This window comes from Lissotriton helveticus, assembly GCF_964261635.1.
Source record: "Lissotriton helveticus chromosome 1_1 unlocalized genomic scaffold, aLisHel1.1 SUPER_1_unloc_71, whole genome shotgun sequence".
Classification (NCBI taxonomy): domain Eukaryota; kingdom Metazoa; phylum Chordata; class Amphibia; order Caudata; family Salamandridae; genus Lissotriton; species Lissotriton helveticus.
In genome coordinates, this window is record NW_027611716.1 from 762,558 (window position 1) to 786,981 (window position 24,424).

At 47.1% G+C, this 24,424-nt stretch overlaps 1 protein-coding gene across 1 annotated transcript in view; it reads right to left on the bottom strand.

The window, feature by feature from the left end:
* The window catches only part of LOC144806436 (uncharacterized), a 101,774-nt gene that overhangs the window by 68,469 nt on the left and 8,881 nt on the right, over positions 1–24,424 (bottom strand).

Consider the following 24,424-nt stretch of genomic DNA (forward strand, 5'->3'; position numbering starts at 1 on the left):
CCTGGACAGGCCTCACCTCAGGCCTCACCTCTTCTGCCCCTGGACAGGCCTCCTCTCCTCTGCCCCCTGGACAGGCCTCTCGGTGAAGGATTCTCATTAAGGACAGAGGAGCTCAGAGTTCAGTGCACCCCATACAGTGCCTCTGACTCCGCCCTGATCCTCGGGGCGCTATGTACGGGTTCCAAAGAGAGACGCTACTCCCCTGGACAGGTCTCACCTCCTCTGCTCCCCACTCAGGCTCAGCAGGAGGAAGAGCTGAGCTCTCCTGACGTCACTGTGAATGCCAGGGGGGGTGGGGTCTGATCCATGGATTAAAAATTGCAGCCAAGTGAGTTGGCAGCTCTCCTACCTGAGCAGAAACCTGTCCAGGGTCTCTCCTCCTGGGGCTGGGGGGGGGGCAGATCTGGGGTCTGAGGAGGGGTCTGTGAGGGTCTGAAGATGAAGGTGACTGCCCACCAGACAGGGCTCCTTCCTCCTCTGCTGCAGGCTGCACAAACCAGGAGAGACAGGAAGTGATGTCACCACCGCTGCTGGTGCGGTCTCTGCCGCCGCGACCCGGAAGAGGAAACCCTTCTCCCTTCCATCTAATGTGCAACTCAGTGGTTTTTCATCAGCAGGCGAGGAGCGCCCTCTGGTGGCCACAGACGGAACTGCCACCTCCTGGCTCCAGCAGTGAATACATTTCACACAAACAAGCATTTATACCTGTAAAAACCTGGGATTTCAGATGTCACAGACGGGAATGTTTTTAAGGGTCAGACAGTTCAAGTACAGGGCCTCACACTTTGCTCCTGATGTAAAAAAGTATTTATAGCTTCACTTCAGATGAGCATCTTCCAAACACTGATGTAAAGGACTAAAGAGTATTTACAGAAAGGTGACAACTGGAAGTGGCAGTCTGTATTTCAATTAATATATCTGAATTTCAATGAATATATCTGTATTTCAATTAATATATCTGTATTTCAATGAATATATCTGTATTTCAAAGAACATATCTGTATTTCAATTAATATATCTGTATTTCAAAGAATATATCTGCATTTCAATGAATATGTTGGTATTTTAATGAATATATGAGTATTTCAGTCAGTTTTGCAATTAAACTGGGCAGCTTATTTATTCTTTTAAATAATTTATTTGCAGTTTTTCAAATCCACAACATGCTAGATAGCAAAGTAAATAGAGGTAAATACCATGGAGTTGTATACACCAGATCAGTGCCAATGAGGCATAGGTCATGTGTCAAAGCGACCATTGAAAGAACAGCTTATTTCTAATTTTCCTGTGTCTGTGGCTTATTCCTTATATTTAATATGGTTTTATATCCTCTAACAAGACTGAAATGTAGGCCCTAATTAGGTTTTGAGTTTCTGGTTTAAGAGCACAACTGTCTCCTAAAATATTAAGATAGCGGTCTCTTGCAGGCTTTGTTTTTTTGTTTACAGTAACCACCATCCTCTCTCAACAAAGATTCACTGACAAAAATAAAGCAATATATCTTTGAAACAATTAATTTCTAAGATAGAGCAACCAAGTATGAACCAGAAATTTCTCACACAGTTTGCATTGTATCATAAAAATGAGTGGGTATTACTGGTCTGAAGAACAGGGGAGGGGCATTTCACTACTCGAAAATATTGTACTCCTTCACATAGGCCCTTATATCATAGTACACTCGTCATCAATACACCATTGATTAGTGAGTGTGTCAACTCTTTGTGGCATTGTCATGAAAGCAGCCTTGAGTGCCTCGACAGCAACATTAATTCAGACGTGCATTCATCAGAGCCCTCAAGCCTCACTCATCAAGAGTGACACTAACACATTTGGAAGTCAGTCTGAAGTCTCACTCAAACCTGGCCCATTCTTCCAAACTATGGGGATTAACTAGAACTTCACACATGACTATTCATCAGAGAGCAGACCCTCTGTCCCACATTTTGTTGGCAAAACCTTCCTCATATTTCACCATGAGTACTGCACACAGTTCAGTAGAATGTTAAATTGAATGTCTATTTTAGTGAGACTTGGTTGTCAATCGTATCACTTTACATGTGTTCTGATCATGTCTATAAATTCAGTAATGTCTCTTCCTTTGCAACTGTCAAAGTCAAATGTTAAGTGACAACACTCCCTGTGTCTTTGTTTAATACCTCATTTCTCTATTGATTTTTCATATACAATGAGCATATAACAGGTATGAAAGTTTATCGATTCAGCAGAGTCCAAGATACTGTGTAAACTTGAACTTGTGAAAAGACATTGATAACCGGAAAAACAATAAATAACATAACCCATCCAGATAGAGGTGATGTAGCCCAGAAGATCCTGCAGATTATCAGGGAAGGAGGATGAGGGGAAACACGAGGAGAAGGGAAGTGGGAACAGGAGAGAAAAGTCAGGGTGCCAGGCACCATGGTCACCCCCCAAAAAGCCAACTCCCACTACGAAGGCCGTAGCCAGAAACTCTTACCATGGTGTGTTAAATTCTGGAATATTGACATTTTGTGAAGCAAAGTCAGACGGGCCATTAATTGCGGTGCCCGCCCTAGGTTGGTCATCAAGTTATCCCAAATGGAGCCGTAGCAGCACTAAGTGCTATACAGTCCGCAGGAAATGCAAAATGTCACAGGCAACTGCGCCACACCGTCTGCACCTGCAGCATGTGGAATAGTCTGCCGTATGTGCTTTATAGACACACTCCAACGTCCAGTGCCAGTGGTGTAGGGACTTGAAATAACTGAATTTCAACCTGACCGCCTGGAGGAAACTGCCATAGTCTTTCCAAAGGTCGTGCCTGTCCTGCTCAGAGAGCGAGAGGCCCCGCGGTACAACGGTACATGAGTATAGAAGACCCTGACTATTTTTTCAATAATTTCGAAAGGATGGCCACGGCAGCATCTTGGCCACTTGATAAATGGGTCCAGTACTTGGGACCTCTCCTGTCTGGTGACTTGCAAGCAGCCTACCAGGATAGCTCCTTATGGTGATATAAAGAGGTGCATCATGGAGAGGTTGGGTGTAGATGACAAGACCTACCGGCTAAAACTACGACAAATGAAGGAAGGACTCCAAGAGACACCTCAAGCCTTGTACGGTAAAAGATATGGCGGATCGCTGGTTCAAACCAGTCACTACAGATAAAGATGGCATCATGGACAAAATATATTTGGAGCAATATTTGTCCTCACTTCATCCGCCCATTCAGAGGTGGGCGCGTCAACAGGCTAATCTGACCCTGGAAACTGCCGTAGAGATTGCTCGTGCCTACAACAGAGCACAAGAGATTCAAAAAGGGTGAGAGGAGTCAACAGGGAAAACAGGAGGCCCAGGAGTACATCGTCAGCCCCGTCCAACCCTAGCAAAGAAGTCCAAACCTGTAACCATATTTCCTGGAACCCCTATTATCAGACCTCCTACTATGGGTCCTCAATCTTTCCAGTGTGGAGGGAAGAGACATATTGCCCGGTTTTGTCCCCAAAAGGAAGACCCCATGGAAATAGGTATGGCCCGCAACTACTATTGCTCCCCTTCAGAAAAAAAAATCACCTCCCTATCGCTGTACAGTATCAGTGAATGGACACCCCGTGACAGCTCTGGCTGATATGGGATGCCTACACAGCATAGTCTGAACTCAAGACCTGGGATCCCGCCTTGGCCTGATTGATGGAACTGTAGCAATACGCTGTGTTCATGGTGACACCAAACCGTACCACACGGCACAAGTAGAAATACAACACCCCCATGACCCAGGAACCACTTTAACTGTTGGACTTATACCCCGGTTACCAGAACAAGCTATACTCGGAAACGATTACCCAAAGTTATCTCAGTTGTTGCACTGCACTAAACTCAAAGAAGAAGAATGGTGGGCCACAGCACCTTTTTCACAGGAATACAGACAAGGAGTGACCACCATCAAAAACTAGGAAGAGTAGAAAACAAAGGAGAGCAGAAAAAGGCAGGGTTCCATTGGTTTTGCCCGTTCCACAAGATGAGAACCCCTGGGAAACCGATAGAAATGTCCTTGCGGCACAAAGGGAAGATCCGGTGTTGGAACAAGGCCCTATAGGACAAAGACCCACACCACGTAGGTCCATATTTCTTTAAGAAAAAGCGGTTGTTGTATAGAAAAGGGAGCCCCACTCAGAACCCCCAGCTATTGATCCCTGGTCCATTCAGGGAAAAAATGATGTATCTAGCCCACACCCACTTATTGGGGGACATTTTGGGGCAGACAAAACTGAAAAACAGATCATGGAACGGTTTTATTGGCCTGGCATATACCAGCATGTAAAAATATACTGCAGAGAATGCCCGGTACGCCAAAAAAATATCAGATACCATCCTCCCACAGCACCCCTTCAACCACTCCCCATAATAAAACCACCCACAAGAAACCTTACGATTCTCAACTGCCAACCTCCTCATGATTTTCCGCACAAATAAGGTCTTCTGGGGATACAACAGTTTCACTGTTGCCCCGGCCAGACTGTGGAACACCCTACCTCAGCAAATTAAATCTTGCCCAACACTACCGGCCTTCAGGAATCTTATAAAAACCTGGCTTTTCAACCAATGAGCAGCACACCATTTGACTACTGCCTCTTCCGTCCATAGCGCCGAGACACCCACGGGTATTTGCACACTCTACAAATTGCTTAAATAAATTAAATAAATAAATATAACCCTTCAGTCGAATAGGTATGGACATAATAGGTCCTTTGTTACCTTCCCGCAGTGGATGTTGTTATGTTCTTGTTATGGTAGACTACACCACCCGTTTTCCAGAAGCCATACCCTTACGCAGACCAGATGCCTCTAACATAGCCAAGGCCATGATAACGTTTTTTTCAAGGGTGGGATTCACAAAAGAGATCTTGACCGATCAAGGGACTCCCATTGTGTTCCAATTTATGAAGCAAGTCTGTGTGCAGTTAGGGGTCAAACAAATCAGGACAGCTGCCTATCATCCCCAGACAGATGTGTTAGTGGAAAGATACAATGCCACTATTAAAACCACCCTCAAGAAACTCCTAGCTTTGGAGTCCAGGAAATGTGAGGACATGTTGCCCCTGTCATTATTCGCCATTAGGTGCAAAGAACAAAAAAGTACAGGGTACTCTCCCTTTGAGCTGTTAAACCACGTACCTTTCTAGAGATGGCCCAAGTGAGATGGTAAACAGAACCAAATGATACCAAGCCACTGACAGAATGTCTCTAATTTACGTACCCAACTGGGACAAATCAGGGCTATCGTGAGGAAGCTCAGATAGCACAGAAGGGCCAATACGACAAGGGGACTAAGGAAAGGTCTTTTGTAGTTGGTGACTCAATGTTACTAATGATGGCTTCATCAGATCATCAGTTGTTGGAGCAGAGGCAGGGTCCCTATACTATCATTGAGAAGGTCACTCCTGTGACCTACGGGGTTGAAACTGATCCGGCCAGACATACCTCTCAAATCTATCATGTGAATTTGCTAAAGAAATGAGAGGGACCCTTGCCAGCAGATGTGAATACGACTGAAGCACACACTCCCTTGTTTAGCCAGTGTATAGACCCCTGTCTTCCACCTGTACTACGATGTAATCTGTCAAAAGTACTAAATCCTTTTCAAGATACTTTCTCTTCATCTCCTAGTAGGACCACGCTCTTTGAACATTCTATAAAAGCTCCCACTGGGAAACGGGTACGCATTAGGCCCTACCGTATCCCTGAGGCTCGTCGCCAGACCATTAGAGATGAAATCCAAAAGATGTTGCAGATGGACATAATCGAACCCTCTGTGAGGGAATGGAACTCACCCATTGTCCTTGTGCCGAAGCCAGATGGCTGGATACGATTTTGTATTGATTTCAGAGAAGTCAACAAGATCTCTGAATTTGATACATACCCACTTCCCAGGGTGGATGAAATGGTTGAGAGAATCATGCAGGCTAAATATATCAGTACACTGGATTTGTGTAAAGGGTATGGCAGATACCCCTGAGGGAGCAGGGTAGAGAAAAGATAGCCTTCTCTACCCCAGATGGGTTATATCAGTTTAAAGTGCTACCTTTTGGGTTGCACGGGGCTTCAGACACATTTCAGAGAGCTATGAATATAGTACTACAACCCCATGAGAGATATGCTGGGGCATATATTGATGACATAATTATTTATAGTGATACCTGGTAACAACACTTATTACATCTCTCCCAGGTGGTACAGACCTTAGGGCAATATGGTCTCAAAATTAATCCAGCTAAAAGTCATCTAGCAGCCCAGACCGTTCGATACCTCTGGTATCTATTAGGGGAAGGAGTAATAAGACCACAAAACTCTAAACGGTCTGCCATTTCCCAGATACCTTTACCACAAACCAAGAAAGATCTTGGGCTTTCCTGGAGTTGCTCGGGTACTATCGCCGGTTTATTCAAATCGCAGCTCCTTTGACTAACCTGCTCCAAAAAACTGTCAATACAGAGGAAATGCTAAGACACCCAACTACGAAATAGTACAGGCTTTTGAGTCCCTGAAACCATCTCTTACATCTGATACTGTATTAACTAGTCCTGACTATTCTCTTCCCTTTGTCCTTCAAACCTACGCCTCAGATCAGGGATTAGGGGCTGTCCTTTCACAAGAAACACCCCAGGGTGAAAGGACCATACTATATATAAAACTTAAGCTTTTTCCAAAAGAAAAGAATTATGCCACCAGAGAAAAAGAAGCTCTAGCCATCAAGTGGGCCACATACATTGTGAGATATTATCTTGAGGGTCGGGAATTTACCTTATACACAGATCATGCCCCTCTAGAATGGCTAGCCAGGAATAAAGGCAACAATGAGAGAGTCCTGAGATGGTTTTTGTCGTTACAACCATATTGATTCCAAACAAAACAGCGGAAAGGAAGCAAACAGGGGAATGTAGATCACCAGCCTAGATTTCCCCCAAAACAGACCCCTAGTAGAAAGACAGCAAGGGAAAGGGGATGTGAGAAACAGAACGCAGGGCTCACCTTCGGCTCTCCATGGAACGAACATTCCGACTTCCAAAATAAGCGAAGTGCATTTCGGAACCTGAGGGCCAACTCGAATAGCCAACAACCATCCCTGTATACTGTCTCTTCACAGAGGGACTACGAAACGAGGCGAGAAGTGGGCGAAGTCGAACCTGGAAGCTGTTTCCACGCTCCGATGAAAGGAGGGCGAGACAAGAAGGAGGCGTCTTGGACCAATTGCGGAGAGGAAGCGAGATTGAAGGCAGAGGAAGACGGAGACTGTGGAGGACCCGACGAGGACGACGTGGAAGACGACGGCGCCAGTGGAAGAGACGAAGATCCTGACGAGCGGTGGAGTGAGGAGTAGTGGTGCCCACCGGAGTACGCTGGAGAGCAGCCGCAACTCAGGAGAGTTGCGGCAGGGCTGGTGAGTGCTAACGTCTCGGGGGGCTAAGGGGAGGGTAAGCGGGAGGAGGGAGGCATACACAATAGAGGGCACGGGTAGTGAAATTGAGGACACAGCCTCAGAAGTACTCTGTGTGGAAAGTCACTTACATTCCCTGCAGAATCAACACTTTACAGTGTGGGCACTGAGTGTTGTTGTCACCTTCTTTTCCCTTTCTCAGCATGTTTCCAACTAAGGACCGTTATGGCATGATATTGCCTATTGTTTAAAGAACTTTTCCTTAGTGAGACTGAATCTGAGGAAACCCTTGCATCGGACCCCTACGCACTCCAAGGTGTGGTGACTGGTAGAACCATAATACCTCCCTAAACAGAGTGATTGACGGCTCTCTTTTCTCTCCTCTCCTATGAGCCTCCGGGGAGACACCATCAAGACCGAGGAGGACCCGGGAACATCTCCCTCAGAATCCCCGTCCAGCTCAACCAAGAGCAAATTTGGAGAAGAACAGGAGGAAATACACTCTGAGCAAATTACCAAACCCATCCCTGATAATAAAAAACGTACTTTTGGAAAATATATTCAGCTTCCTCACCTGTTTATCAAACCTGCCCTACCAAATGGGGATATCTTCGACCTCTATTGGGCGGGGAGGACGCGTATCAGTACTGTTTCCTAGTGCGCCATAGCCTTGTGCTCCTGCTGCGGAAACACAAAACTTGCAGCCTAGCGGTGATACCTTGCAGACTTATTGCCTGGGTACCGGACAGTCACGCTGCGCGGAGAGCTTTGGATTACCCCGCAGACCAACACCGCGATGTGGAGGTAAATGTAGGTGTTGCCGCTGCGCTGGGGCACTACATGGTGGCTGGATGGTCACGCTGCAGTGGTGGCAAAGAGCAAGGCTGTGTCACTGTTGGCTGTGAGACTCAATGCGGTGAGGTGACTGTCAGAACCCCATGCAGGCCCCGCGAAGGTGATACAAAGAGGAACTGTCCCTGCATCGCCACTGCGCAACAACTAGCTGCTAATATCGCCTTCAAGATCTGACGAGGTGGCCAACAGCAAACAGTTCTGGGGCCCGGGTGCACCAGTTTGTATCGGAGGTCTTCTGACTGCGCTGTTGCCCTGCGAGCGAATGCCATCGCACCATCACTGTACGGCAAGACTGTCTCCAACACATGGGTGTATCTACAGGGACTTGGTGAGGCTCCTGTGTGTGGGGCCATCAGTTATCTGACGCCTCCCTGGTGCAGTGTCCTAGAATATAGCTGGGATTGTGACCCCCAGGCCTGCATACATTCCAGTGCAGTCTGGCTTGGATGGTCAGTGCTGCTGCCCGACTCTAAGCTACAGTAAGTGGAGCTAGGGTAGCATTCCCCGCTTGTGGTTCCGGAGGGAGTTGTTGTATGGGGTCGCCGCTCCTCTACATCATGGGTCGCTCCAGGGTCAGACAGGCAACCCCCTACATCTGATGATACACATACTACAACAAGCGCGGATCAGTCACATAGCTTCGATACTGCTGTGGTACCGCTCATGGGAGCTGAACGACACACTGATAAGCTGGGCTTAATACTATTAGAAATCAGAGAATCACGTACGGCGATTGAAATGCAAATAGGGTCGTTATCTACTAGCCTCAATCTCGGACCACAACAAACTGGCAGATGAGGTAAAATCCAACAAACTTGCTCTAGATGATTTGATCCCGCAACAAACTATGCATACTTCCCAAATGGAACAACTACAATGTCACCTATGGGGGCATCAAGACAGGGTGGATGATGCCGAAGGGAGATCATGCAGAAATAATGTCCGCATACTGGGAATTCAGGAAAAGAGTGAGGGTGTGTAATCCCACCCAATCTGTGGAAAACTGGCTGCGAGAACATGTAGCGAAGGAGGGTCTGACGGATCTCTGTAGTGTGGGAGCGCCATCCAGACCACTAATAGCATGCATTCTGAATTATGAGGACTGGAACACGATACTACGTGCTGCAAGGGAGAATGCCCCTATCCGCTTCGAGAACAAAACGATCTCCCTATACACTGAATTTCACACTAGTGGTTCAGAAAGTGAGAGCTACTTTTCAGGATGTTAAAAAGAAACTGAGAGCACACAATCTGAAGTACGCCTTACTTTTTCCAGCCCCATTTGAAAGTCATTTCTGGCCAGAAAATCTTTTTTTTTGATAACCCTGAGGAAGTGGCAGACTGGCTGGAGATCACCTTCACACCTCCTGTCTCCCAGAACTCGATCCTGCCAAGCAACTCTGCATGATCCTTGTCACAATGTGAATATACAGTCAACATGGAGGAGAATCGACGCCGTGGCGATGGGCCTGGTGTGAGCCCATCTCTAGAACAGATCTCGGGCAGCCAGAAGGAAGCTCTTCTGACATCAGCAGCCCTGGCGGAACATGATGCCCAGTCCCGTGCGGTGTCTATCCGCTCCTCGGACGAGGTCACAGTTCGTTCAGACTCTGAAACCAGTCTAACATTATTTCCATTAGTTACTCCACAGACTGCGAATACGTATTGAGGTGGTATGATAGGCCCTCCGGAAGTTGGTATAGTATGAAGTATTGATTAGTATGACTCAATGTTCACAATGACACTTGGTAACCCCTTTCTTTATGCTTATTTCACGATGATGGATCTTGTGCTGGAGCGATGAGAATAATGTAACTAAATATGTGTTACGACTGTGGTGGTTGCCAAGGCCCCCTACGGTGACTGCACTATGGTATTGTTTATGTAGAGTTCCTGTTGAGCTTTTTGTTATGGTTTGGTTCTCGGCTGTTCTCTGGGGGAACCTAGAATTGGGGAGTTTTTATAGCTCTGCCGACTCAGCTTCAGTTTCTATGACACCAGATTGGCCTAGTATCCTCTTTGTTCACCTTACATAGGACCTGATGACACATCCTAGCACATATAAGTACAGATCTTGGAATGTAAGGGGGCTGTATTTCGCTTGATTTATGCCAGGCCTTTGATTCCCTAAATTGGAATTATATGTTCTACGCCCTGACAAGATTTAACATACCAGAGGGCTACATAAAGTGGGTGAGGCTGTTATACCTAAACCCCACAGCACGGGTACGTATGGCACGACATATTTCACAGCAGTACAGTGTTGCACAACCACTGACTCATTGTCAGTGAAATTGCTCTCCCTCCCTCGCAGCTCCACCATTAAGTGAGGCTTTCCCCCGGGCCCCTACATTCTCAAGTGTTGGTGTTCAAGGCCCTCCTCCACCCGCAGGTTTCACCTGCGCCTCATCCCTGGTGGTCCAGTGGACCTCTGTCTCCATTCTCTTGCTCTGCTTTTTCTCTTGTTTTCTCCCTCACTTCTATCTTCCCCTTCACTCTACTTCTGGGTCTTTCCTACATTTTCTGTCATTTTCCTCTCATTTCAAGCTTCCCCCTTCACTCTCCTTCTGTATCTTTCCTCTATTTTTCACTCGCTTTTTACTCACATCTCAATCTCCCCCTTTCACTCTCCTGTGTCCTCTGTGTCTTTCCTCCACTCTTTCTTGCACTTTTTCTATTGTTTTCCCCACATTTCAAGCTCCCCCTTCACTCAGCTTCTGTGTCTTTCCTCAGTTTTTCACTTGTTTTTTACCCTCATCTCAATCTCCCCCTTTCACTCTCCTGTGTCCTTTGTGTCTTTCCTCCACTCTCTCTTGCACTTTTGCTGCCTCATTTGCACTTTTCTCTTTTTTTTTGCCTTTTTCCTTTTGCCTTTTTCAGCCCGTTTTTCCCCGCCGCTGCTGCCAACGCGGCCCCTCACCCCAGCATGACCAGTGCGACCGGCCCAATCCAACTCCCCTCCCCGTTCCTGCCTCCCAGCTGTCCAGCCCTTCCCGACCCCTACTTAATGGCGTGCGCGCCGCCGGAGCGATAAAGGCAAGCCTGTATGCGCCCATCCGCGACCCGACTGTGACCAGCGCCAGGAAACCTGGATCTCTGCACCGCCAATGCTACGACCCAGCGGCACTCCACGCTCTCAACCCAGGCCAAAACAAAAACTGCAAGCTAGCATCACCATCCGACACCCACGGACCCTTCAGCTGTCACCGCTACCAGCACAACCGAACCGAAGACCCTGCAATGCATCCTCCTCAATGTCCGTTCCCACCACGAACACCCCACCGAAATCTGGGACCTCCTCGACAGCACTACCCTAGACATAGCATTCTTTACCGAAACCTGGACCAACACCACCTCGGGACCGGACATCGCCATTGCCATTCCCCAAGGATACAAGATCTCCAGGAAGGACCGCCCCACCCGCCCGGGTGGAGAAATCACAATAGTCCACAAATCCACCCTCCGCCTGAGCAGACTCCCCGACAAGTCCACAGACCTGATGGAACAACTTCACTACAAGATACTGGCCAGGCCTACCTCCACCCTCTGAGGAACCCTCATCTACCGACCTCCTGTACCCTGCGGAATTTTCGCCAACTCCATCACGGATATCATCTCCCCACATGTCATTGAATTCACCAATTACACCCAACTGGGAGACCTCAACTTCCACCTCGACAACTAACTGGACCCCAGCACCACATCCCTCCTGAACAACCTCCACAACATTGGACTCCGCCAGATCGCGACCAAACCCACGCGCTCAGCAGGACACACCCTTAACCCCCTCTTCACCTTCAGCCCCACCACCGAACTCCCATGGACTGACCATCAATGTGTCCACTTCACCTTCAGAACATCCAGCATACACAGACACCAGCACCTGCTCCCATGAAGAAACTGGACCAGAATCACCGACGACCAGCTAACCTCATCACTCAGCAACTCCACCCCAATCATCATGGAAAACCGATGCAGACGACACCGCAGCCCAAACCCTGCACAGATGGATCCCCGACAGCACCAACACCATAGCCCCCCTCAAGAAAAACAACAACACCCACGGCAAGAAAGCTAGATGGTTCACCACCGAACTTCGAGAGTCCAAACGCACTTACCGCCACCTCGAAAAGGCCTGGAGAAACACCAAATCCACAGAAGCCCACAACAACTTCAGAGCCGCCACCAACGCCCACCACCAACTAATCAGAAAAACGAGGAAAAAAGCGATTGAAGACAGAATTTCCACTCATGCACACAACAACAAAGAACTCTTCAACATCATCAAGGAGTTCGCCCAACCCACCAGCGAGTCCACCGACATCCCTCCCTCACATGACCTCTGCGACAAACTCAGCACCTTTTTCCACCACAAAATCAAGAGCATCTATGACAACTTCAACGAAGACAACCGACACACTGAACCCTCACCAACCACCCCTGAAACCCACAAGCCAGCTATCAACAACGGGACAACCCTCACCACCAAAGACACACTGAAGACAATGAAGTCAATCCACTCCGGGGCCACCACGGGCCCCTGCCCCCACCACATTTTCAACATCGCACCCATGCTCTGCCACACCATCCACCACTACCTGGCAACCGCCTCATTCCCTGATAACTGGAAACACACTGAGATCAACCCCCTCCTGAAGAAACCCTTGGCGGACCCCACCGACCTCAAACACTACAGACCCATCTCCCTGCTCACGTTCCTAGTGAAAGTCATTGAGAAAGCCATCAACAGCCAACTCACCACATTCATTGAAGAGTACAACATCCTCGACTCCTCCCAATTTGGCTTCAGAAAAACCCACAGTACGGAAACCGCCCTCCTTGCCGCAACAGACTGTACCTTAGTGGAAAAAGGAGAAACAGCAGCCCTCATCCTCCTCAACCTCTCAGCGGCGTTCGAAGCAGTCTCTCACCGCACCCTGAGACACAGGGATCCAAGACAAGGCCCTCGACTGGATCCGCTCCTTCTTCTCCAGCAGAACGTAGCGTGTCAGACTCCCACCTTTCCTCTCGGACCCTACACCTACCACCTGTGGAGTCCCCCAGAGGTCCTCCCTCAGCCCTACGTTCTTCAACGTCTACATGGCTACGCTAGTCCCCATTGTCAGAACCTATGGACTCAACATTGTGTCATATGCAGAGGACACCCAACTCATCCTCTCCCTATCCAACGAACCCAACACCGCCAGACACAACGTTCGAGAAGGCATGGAAGCCGTCGCCAAATGGATGACAAGCATTGGAAATGCAATAGGTCTCGGATTTATTTGAGTTAGAGCTAATGGCATTGTAAATGGCAATGTCTTTTAGCCATGTATTATGGAGTGTATGCATGTGGTGTGTAATGTGGTTTGGATTGGAATTGTTCAGCCTGCACACTCACAAACTGTTCACCCTGCACACTCACAAACTGTTCACCTTGCACACTCACAAACTGTTCACCCTGCACGCTCACACATTGTTCACCCTGCACGCTCACACACTGCTCACCCTACACGCTCACAGACTGCTCACCCTACACGCTCACAGACTGTAAACCCTGCACACTCACACACTGCTCATCCTACACACACACACTTCACACTCTGCACTTTGCACTCGCACTCTGCACTCTGCACACTCACTCTGCACACTCACTCTGCACACTCACTCTGCACTCACTACTCTGCACTCACTACTCTGCACTCACTACTCACTACTCTGCACTCACTACTCTTCACTCACTACTCTGCACTCACTACTCACTACTCTGCACTCACTACTCACTACTCTGCACTCACTACTCACTAGTCTGCACTCACTGCACTCACTACTCTGCACTCACTACTCTGCACTCACTACTATGCACTCACTACTCACTACTCTGCACTCACTACTCTGCACTCACTACTCTGCACTCACTACTCTGCACTCACTACTCACTACTCTGCACTCACTACTCACTACTCTGCACTCACTACTATGCACTATGACATCATACATTCACAGACACTAGAACAAAGATGCCTCGAGGGACTGTGGCACATTGTGACATCACCAAACATTCTGGAAGATGCAGTCATGACAGGGATGGTGCATTATGACATTATACAAGCAAACATTCTGATGATCGTGGACAGGAAAAGGAACCACGCTTTCAATGTGACATCACATAATCGGAGGTTTGCGACTGACAAGGGTGATGCAGGATTATCAAAATGTCACAGACCATTATTTTCTCTTAGTAAAGAAACCAAAAAAGGCAGAGGTGCAGTTTGATATCATATAATATAATGCTAGCTGTGCAGAAACGCAGGCTAACAGGACTGAGTTAAATAACCAGAAGATGTATTTATGCCTTACTCTGAAAGATGAAGTATCGGAACATGCATTCACACAACCCTGCCCAGCCTCTTAAAGCTACAGTGCTGTTGAAACCAACAGCATTGTAACCTCCTGATGTTAGCGCCACTTACTAATTAATATTATACAACAACATATATATAATCAGCCTTCGTTTCCACATTGGCGCCCATGCATCAACCCCCCCCCCCTCCCCCTCGCTTGTTTTCGTAAACACAGTTAAAGTAAAGTAAAGTCCACATTTGTAAAGCGCACAATCACCCGTAAGGGTCTCTAGGCGCTGGGGGGCCGTCGGGAAGATTAAGTGAGCTATTGCCCAGAGTCACATGGTGCTGGGCTAACCTGCCGCCGGAGCCTGGGATCGAACCGTGGTCCCCAGATTCCAGCGTCAGTCGCCCTGGCCGCGGCGCCACACCTCTCCCACTCCCAGTTCTAACCAGGGGAGCTACTCCGCAGCTTCAGCTCTGCACCTGACCCTTCGGACTCCGCTAACCCCAGCTTTCTCCTCTCTGAACTGCAAAGGAGAAGCTGAGACATTTAAAAAAAAAAGCCGTCTCCGGCAATGAGGAGCAGAGAGTTGAAAAGCGGTGCTCTGCAGGACAGCACCTACTTCCGGTTTGGCCGGCAATGTTTCCGGGTCGCCGCAGGCAGTGCGGCGGCCCGCCCTGCACGGGGAAGGGAGGCAGCTTTCGAGGAGGACAGCACCTGGCCGCGAGCGCGTTCTCGTGCGCGTGACCTTAACAAATCGCCGCGCGCGGCCAGTGCTGTCCTCCTGGAAAGCTGACACGCTAACTATAGGTCTTTGGCGAGAGCGAGCTTCGCTCGCTTCTAGCCGAGACCTAAAAACAAAGGTCTTAAAAAAGTAAGAAGGTTTGAAAGAGAGAAAACCAAGCTCACCAGTTGGGAGTAATTACAAGGTATGTCTATTTTTGCACACATGGGGCACAGCTAACTGTTTAAAAATGCGTCACCTGAAATGATACTGTAGTACATGTATACTAACAGGCAACCAGATATATAGGGCTTTAATGAAGAAACACATAGCATGTTCTTTCCTCAGCTGCTCTTTCAGCATTCAGCCATAAAAAAACAAATCAGGGTCAAACATCCAATCACAACATAACCATGTGATATAAAGGGGACATTTTGTAGCTTTAAAGGCAAACAAAAGCAAATAAATTGGGAATACACGTGGAACTTAATAGACCCAATTAAGCCCGAGGCACTCGAGTGAAAACTCGGTGTTGCGGCTCTGAACGGCGACCTTTAACCTCCCTGAAAAGCACCTTGCTCGGGGAGAACGCGGCAGCAGTCAGTTAATCATTAAGCGACTGTACCAATGAGTGACTTGCACATGCCTCGTCAGTGCCTGGCTGGCAGCACCTGTGCGCAGCAGGGCGGGGCGCACGCGCAACCCTCCTATCAGGAAATTATGTCGGGTCTGCGAAATGGAGCGGCAAAGTTCAGCACTGCCTGCCTGACCCCCCCTGATCTGTCAAGTCTGCAGAAACCTTTGCACCTCAGATTAGTGTTGGGAAACGACGTTTACTGCTGGCGAGGGGGGTAGCTTGCAATTCAAGCACCTCTGTACAGAGTTAATGTCAGAATGGCATAAAAATGTTTAACGTGTGCAACAGGCGTGTCACTGGGACAAGACGGTGACTTTTCTTTCAATTAAAAACGAGAATATAAAAGTCACGTACTTAAGCATCTACCATTTCCAAGGCTAACTTTCCTTGTTCGATAAATCAAAACGAAAAAAAATCGGTGAACTAAGGTGGCTTCCACGTCACTCACTAGTGGATCCTGAAAGCAAACGTAGCAGGTGCCTGCCTCTGCAGAGTGAACGCCAAGCGCACCGCCATCAGCACATGCAGCTACATACAGGGGAGCCGCAGTAAAATGTCATTTCGCCTAGAGCCGCAAAAATCCGTGCAACGACGGCTGCCACTCAAGGACATAAAACCCTAAAGTTCATGTTTGCAAAACATGTTCGTCACGAAATTGGAATACTTTTGCAAGCCATTAGCGCTTTCGTGTACAGCCTAAACTGTATATCACGATGAGCCGCCACTCGAAGGGCTGCTAGCACGCCACCCTCCGCCTTTGGTAAGGTGTGCAAACAAGATTAGATATACTGTTTTATATCAGCAATGTCACATATAAAAAGTACATGGAAAAACAATCATGTAAATTGTGTCGAAAAAATGTCTATTTAATTACTCAAAAAATAAATAACCGTATGACTTTGAGAAGGCACCGCCTAAGAAAGTTTGCAGACGTCGTAGTTTCTACCAAGTTACAGATTGCTTTGTCCGGTTATCCATTAACAGTTTGCCTTGAAATGTGTGATAGCCGCCCTTACCAAATGCAAAGTGAAAAAAAAAAGTATACGTTTACAGAACGACGCATTAAAAATTAAGCAAGGTTAGCCATGTAACAACTGCCAAGTGAACTCTTCACAGGTCCACAATTACAACTTCAAGGGGTTGGGGGTTCTTTCATGAAGTAGCGTCCCATATATCAATATTATAGCCACATTGCTAAATAACTGATGTGCAGTAAAAGATACATTGTACCATGACCTCTTCTCTTTCTAGGTTCATCATCCCTTGTTTCCGGTTTAACTACCATCACCTTATGGAAGGGCCTAAAGCTGTGCAGCCAGGTGACCCCCATCTGTTAGCCAACAACACGTTGCACTCTGGGACTGGTAGTTTCACTTTTGGCTATTTTAAGTAGGGGCCTTCAATTACCAACAACATACAAAGTGATATTGGCTAAACCAAAGGTGGACGCACGAGACGGGATATTTTGCTGGGCTGCCCTCTAAAGGGGCTAATCACAAACATGCTGCCACATCTTTCTGGGTCTGTATCAGGCGCTCATGCATCAACTGGCTCTGAGTAATGGGAACAAATGGCCCTTGGAAGCCGACATGGGTTGTTACCTTATCCCTTCCTTCCCACAGGGGAAATGAAATCAAAACAGCACTACAAAAGGAAACCATCAAAAACCGGACATGATCAAAACAAACTCAAACGCAGGTTTACTCCGTGCATCGTAGAAAACGATATATAATATATATTTGGCATTAGTATTTTCATGGTTTACAAGCATTCACATAGCTAATAGGTAGAACCTTGAGAAACTGGTTTCATTGATATTTTATTTATTACAAATAGCCAGACAGGTGTACTTAGAAGAGGCTTCGAAATCATGTTTAGTTTTAATGTGCATAACAGTAAAATATGATTCTAATTGGTGTGAAGCAAATATACTAAGAGGGTTGAAACACTGTAACTTGAAAACAGTTTAAATACACAAAGATGGCTACAAAAAAATTATAAAGAATGGAAAGAAAAATCCATTCATAAAGTAAAAAAGGGAGTCAGTCAGCCGTGGGTCAGAACTGCACTTCATTTTAGACAGATGTGCCCGTCTGGAAAATGCAATCTATCATAGTGCAAAAATCAATGGCTAAAGTGGGATGTCGTACCTCCCGATGCTGTATGATGTGGTGGTTGGTGTGTTCAAGTGTCATTCACATTTTGTTTCTAAAGTATGAAAACGGCTGGCCCAGTGCCCATTTAAGTATGCACATAGTTTTTGATAAATGGGTATTTTTAAATTACCTAGTCACAAAAACACTATCTACTTTCAAACTTACACTGCCTTGTATCATCAACCAACTGTGCAAAAAAAACTAACAAATGCACACGATACAAGGGAGTGTGTACGTTTGAAAGTGGATTTATGATTTTTGTGGATAATGAACGCCTAGGGAAGGCTTTTTTGGTGACTTGGTTTCTTAACCATGTCCCCTTGGTTTGAGAGGGTGCTCTATTTTGTTATTAGTGTTTTTTAAATTATAGGAGGCAGGCTGAACAGTTAAAGCAGTCTCTGAGCTAGGCCTAAAAAGGACTGGTGCAGAATGGCACGTTTCATAGAATTACAAAATGGAGTGCAGCATGACTCAAAAGGAAATATATACCTGGCCTGGAAGAAAAGACACTACTCGACTGCAAGAGCTGCCTGAACTGTTGGATACACAACCTAAGGGGAGCACAGTGCCTGGTTTAAAAATATGCGCACTCTAGACATCCTGTCTGGCCTCTTCCAAGTACCACACGTCGTAGCCCTCTGGCCACACTGCCTGATCCAACATAATTACCCACTTTAAAGATGGCAACTGCCTGACCCAACAACAGCACCCAATGCTAATGCTTCCCTGGCATTCATGATCCATTCAATGTCAAACACACCACTCCAGTAGGGGACCAGATTTTCAGATTTTGTAAGTGTACTTGCAGCCAAGGTTTCCAACTATTTGTGCACGAAGTGCATCGTTGGTGGGAGCAGTGCAGGCTGAAATGCATGACCCAAGGATGGAGCAACAATGTTCGAGCTAAAATAGTTTCAGAAACCGTGTCCGTTCTCATATCACAAGCAGGACCTTCAAAAATGCGTTTTTCCACTTGCATGATGCACCTGCTTCCATCTAATTTCATATGCATATATTTAAATGAAAAGCCACTTCACTTAAAATGCTCAAGTTGCGTATTCAGCCAAGATGCTGCCATGTCTCAGTTTGTCTTCAATTTACTTGAACCTATACTCGACCCTTTTGTTTTTCTTTCTTTAACCAACATGGTCAAAAACTCTATCGTCCGCATTTGAGACGCACATTGTATAATCTGCCCGCTCTGTTCCTCCTGAAATGTCCATGCCTGGCCCTTCAAAGGGCTTCAATGGAACTCCGAGATCTCATTAAGTGAAAAACAAATCTCTCTTTAGAAAAAAATCACCTGTTTCCAGGTGTGCGTTTAACTCAAACGCGCCCACATCACCACCAATGAAACACAAAAGAAGAAATCAAACGCACCTTTTCCTTCCGTCTGCCATGCCATTACCTTCGCAGTCCCGGGAGCTCGAGGGAAGAGGTTTCAAGCCCCAGCAGCCGCCCGGAGTTGAAAAGCGGTGCTCTGCAGGACAGCACCTACTTCCGGTTTGGCCGGCAATGCTTCCGGGTCGCCGCAGGCAGCGCGGCGGCCCGCCCTGCACGGGGAAGGGAGGCAGCTTTCGAGGAGGATAGCACCTGGCCGCGAGCGCGTTCTCGTGCGCGTGACCTTAACAAATCGCCGCGCGCGGCCAGTGCTGTCCTCCTGGAAAGCTGACACGCTAGCTATAGGTCTTTGGCGAGAGCGAGCTTCGCTCGCTTCTAGCCGAGACCTAAAAAACAGCTGCCTACAACTAAACACCAACAAAACAGAAGTACTCATCATGGGCCCAAATCCAGATGCCTGGAACGACACCTGGTGGCCCCCTGCCCTCGGAAGCCCGCCCACCCCCACTGACCATGCACACAACCTGGGAATCATCCTGGACTCAGAGCTCAAAATGGACCGCCAGATCAACTCCGTCTCATCCTCCTGCTCCCACACCCTCCGCCTCCTACGTAAGACCGTCAAATGGATCCCCCTCGAACACAGAAAGACCGTCACTCACGCCCTGGTCACCAGCAGGCTGGAGCACGGCAATGAACTCTATGCCGGAATAAACAAAAACCTCACCCACAAGCTACAAAACATCCAAAGCGCAGCGGCAAGACTGGTCCTCAACCTGCCAGGACACTGCCACATCTACAAGCACCTGCACACACTCCACTGGCTCCCCATCGAACCTAGAGTCACCTTCAAGATGCTAACCCATGCTCACAAGGCCCTCCACGACACCGGACCAGCATATCTGAACAGCCAACTCAAATTCCACGCACCACAAAGGGCCCGACGATCAGCCCAGCTCTCCTATGCCGTGGTCCCCCGCACCAGAAAGACCAGATTGGGAGGCTGCTCCTCCTCCTTCCGCATGGCCAGAGCCTGGAACGACCTTCCACCCCACTTCAGACAGATAACATCGCTCCCCATCTTCGCAAGAAACGTCAAAACCTGGCTCTTTGACAGACCCCCTCCTTGATAGACTGGAACCTGCAAACCTACCCCCACACCCCAGAGCGCCTTGAGACCCTTTTGGGTGAGTTGTTGCGCTTAACAAACACCTGATTTGCACGGGGTACCAGGCAGGGCTGCCCATTATCGGCCCTACTTTTCATCTTGGCTTTGGAGCCCCTCCTGCATAAACTGTGTAATATATCGGGTCATAAGGGGATTGTACTGGGGCCCAACTCACATATTGTCTCTGCATATGTAGATGGTTTAATTCTATATTTCAAGAACCTAGACTAGGAATATGAACCTATACCTTCCACCTTTGACACATTTCAGCAGCTTTGCGTGCTCTCGATAAATGAGAACAAGTCCTATGTCTATTTCTTTACTGACACGACACGACACGTAGTGGTCCTCTAGGCTTCGGGAAATGGACATTTCAAATAGCACCTACTACCTTCAAATACCTAGAAATCCACATATACAGGGAGACAACAGATCTTCTAGATGGCAACTTACGACTTGCTATAACTGCCCTCAAGTCCCAAATAAAGTTCTGGACTTCCCTGCCAGTATCGGTGGCGGGCAAGGTGGTAATCGCCAAAATGGTGATGCATCCTAGATTGTTATATTATTTCACTAATTTGTCCATTATGGTCCCGGCACTGCTATTTAAATTATTGTCCTCCCTATTGATTGATTTAATCTGGGGAAGGGGTCGGAGGTGCATTGGAATCGCGAAGCTACAATTAGACACTAAACAAGGAGGGCTGGGGGTCCCGGACCTGGAAGCTTACTGCTAGGCAAGCCAGTTACAATGGCAAGGGTATTGGGTGGTGGAACGTAACCTGCAGGAGATTGGTATGTCTCAACTGACATGGCAAAGGGGAGACCTACATACACACTTATTACCCAACAGCAAAATTCCCCGATGGCGCCTCATTTGTTGAGGGTCGCGTTGTTGTATTGAAGGAGTGCTTTAAGATATACCAAAACTATGGCTCCATACGCCCCCACTATTCCCCTTTTGGGAATCCCCTCACAGTCGGGCTCAGTTACAAATAGAAGAATGTTGGCCTGGGGTGATTCGGGAGTGCAAACAGTGGGCATGGTTTTTCTGGACGGTGCCCTGATGCCTCACGATGTCCCCCCTGAATCGACATTCAGAGGAAGGGGCTGTTCATCTACAATTGATAATGAAACGCTTTTGAAGCAAGCTTGCTTAAAGCCGAAATTATGGCCACAATCTTTGGGGACCATAACCCAATACAAATAACGTTACGGATGTCTCCAGTTCCAACGCCAGAATGTGGTGCTGGAGGTCTATCACCACCCACAGATAATCGCAGACTGGTATGTCGAGGCATTAATAACGCAGACCGATTCAGTTCTATGGTTAGTGGAAAAATGAATCTTATTAACATCTGTTTAGAGGCCCTGTTGCACACCCAGTGGCTATCAGCACCTTTACCGAACTCAGTGGAGCCATTAAATCCTTGCTGTCTAAACCCATTTGTACAGTACTCCCGAACCTATATGGTTCAATCAGGAGTGCTCAATTGCCAACAGGAAGCTCCGCAAGGCCCTATCTCATAGCCCTAGGTGTAATGATTTGGTCAAGTCCTTAAGGTTGACATATAAGAAGGCTATTACTAATAGGAAGGAACAGTTCTTAGATGAGTACTGGGATGCTCTCATTAATGCCTCCAGCTTAAATAATGGGAGTATATTTTGGACTACCATTAAAGAGTTAAGATCAATGGGACAACCGTTCACTCCCATCAGATGCAACATAATGAGCACTACCTGGCAAAGTTACTTTTCCACTATTTACCAAAGAGCCTGCTTTTTAATCCGACCCTTTTATTAACAGGGTGCCACCTGGAGTCTCATTATCAATAAACGAGTGTGAGCAATAAAACTCCAGGCTCTGATGGGATGCCCATCGATCTTATGTAACATGCATTTACAATGCAACAGTCTCGCCTTTTCAAAAGTTAGAGCTATTGGCATTGTAAATGACAATTTTTTTATTTATGTGTTGGTTCTGAAAACAGATAAATAAATGGCATTGTCATTTATAATGCCAATAGCTTAATCTCTTGTAAATGCGCGAACTATTGCATTTCCAATGAGCGAGCAACACACACACACACACACAGAGCGAGCAACACACATACACACAGAGCGAGTAAAACACACACACACACAGAGCGAGCAACACAAACACAGAGCGAGCGCACATCGTAGGCAGCTACTGCCTTTGTACTTTTCCTCAGTTTTAACAGGGACAGCTAAGAAGAAGACAGTCTAAATTAAGCAAAAAAAATGAAATTATTTATTTATTTATTTATTTTATTTATTTTTGACATTTCTAAAGCGCAACAAATACCCGTAGGCGTCTCGGCGCTAAAAATGCACTTACTTGTGAAGAGGAGAGCTAAAACAAATAATGGGGAGTCATTGGTCAAACAGCCAAGTTTTTAGAAGTTTACGGAAATGAAGAAGGGAAGGACTTAGCCTGATATTTTGGGGAAGAGTATTCCACAGTTTCGGGGCAGCTACTAAAAAGCGGCGATCGCCCCAGGATACTGTTTTGGCGCGTGGAATGACTAGCTGATTAAGGGTGGCTGATCGTAGCAGTCTACTTGGTTTATGGCGTTGGAGTTGCTCTTTCAAGAAATGTGGTCCTTGATTTTTAAGTGCCTTATACACTATACATAAGGACTTAAAATGTATTCTATTCCGGATTGTAAGCCAATGATACTCCTTTATGGTTTTTGATATGGGCTCATATTTCATTTTTCCAGATAGCAGGCGAGCTGCCGCATTCTGAATGGATTGTAGTTTCCTTATGACTCTGGATTGTGCGTTAAGGAATAAACCGTTGCAGTAGTCCAGAGTTGACAGAACTAAGGAGCTAACCAAGGTTTTGGTGGCTGTCTCCGGGAGGAAAGGGCAAATCTTCCTAATCATCTTCAGTTTGTGATAGGCTGTAGATGCTGTTTTTTTTAGCATGGTCCATGAAATTTAATCCTTCATCGAAAATAATTCCCAGGTTCCTGACCTTGGCTGTCGGGCTCGGGGGAGTGCCAAAAGTTTCTGGCCACCAGCATGATGGCCAGGTTGGGAGAAGAGGTCCAAAAATGACCACCTCTGTTTTTTCTGAGTTCAACCTCAAACAGTTGGGGGCCATCCATTCTCCTATGTCTAGCAGTCCCTTTTTGAATTTATTTGCCACTTGAACTCCATCGCCTTTAATGGCTAGCACCAACTGAGTGTCGTCAGCATAGGAGGTTAGGCTCATCCCGTGTGCTTTGATGACATTAGCAAGGTCCGACACATAGATGTTAAAAAGTGTCGGACTAAGGGATGAGCCTTGAGGAACTCCACATGGTGACGAAAGTGGCGCTGATTGAAAAGGTCCTAAAGTGACCGCCTGCGTTCTTCTAGCTAGAAAGGAGGCCAGCAGATCTCTGGCGGAATGACAGACGCCGAGCCTTTCGACACGGTCGACCAGAATGGTGTGGTCGACCGTGTCGAAGGCTGCGGATAAATCCAGCATTACCAGGATCGCTGTCCGCCCTTGATCCCTGATTGCCCTGATATCGTCAGCAGCCTTAATCAAGGCTGTTTCGGTCCCATGGTACTTCCGAAAACCGAATTGCGTGTCATCCAAGAGGTGATGTTTTTCAATGTGTTCCGATAACTGGGAATTCATAGCCTTTTCAATTACTTTGGCTATGAACGGGAGATTTGCAATAGGCCTGTAATTTTTCAGTTCATTTTTATCAAGGGAAGGTTTTTTTAATAAAGGTTTTAATAGAGTATTTTTTAGTGGGTCTGG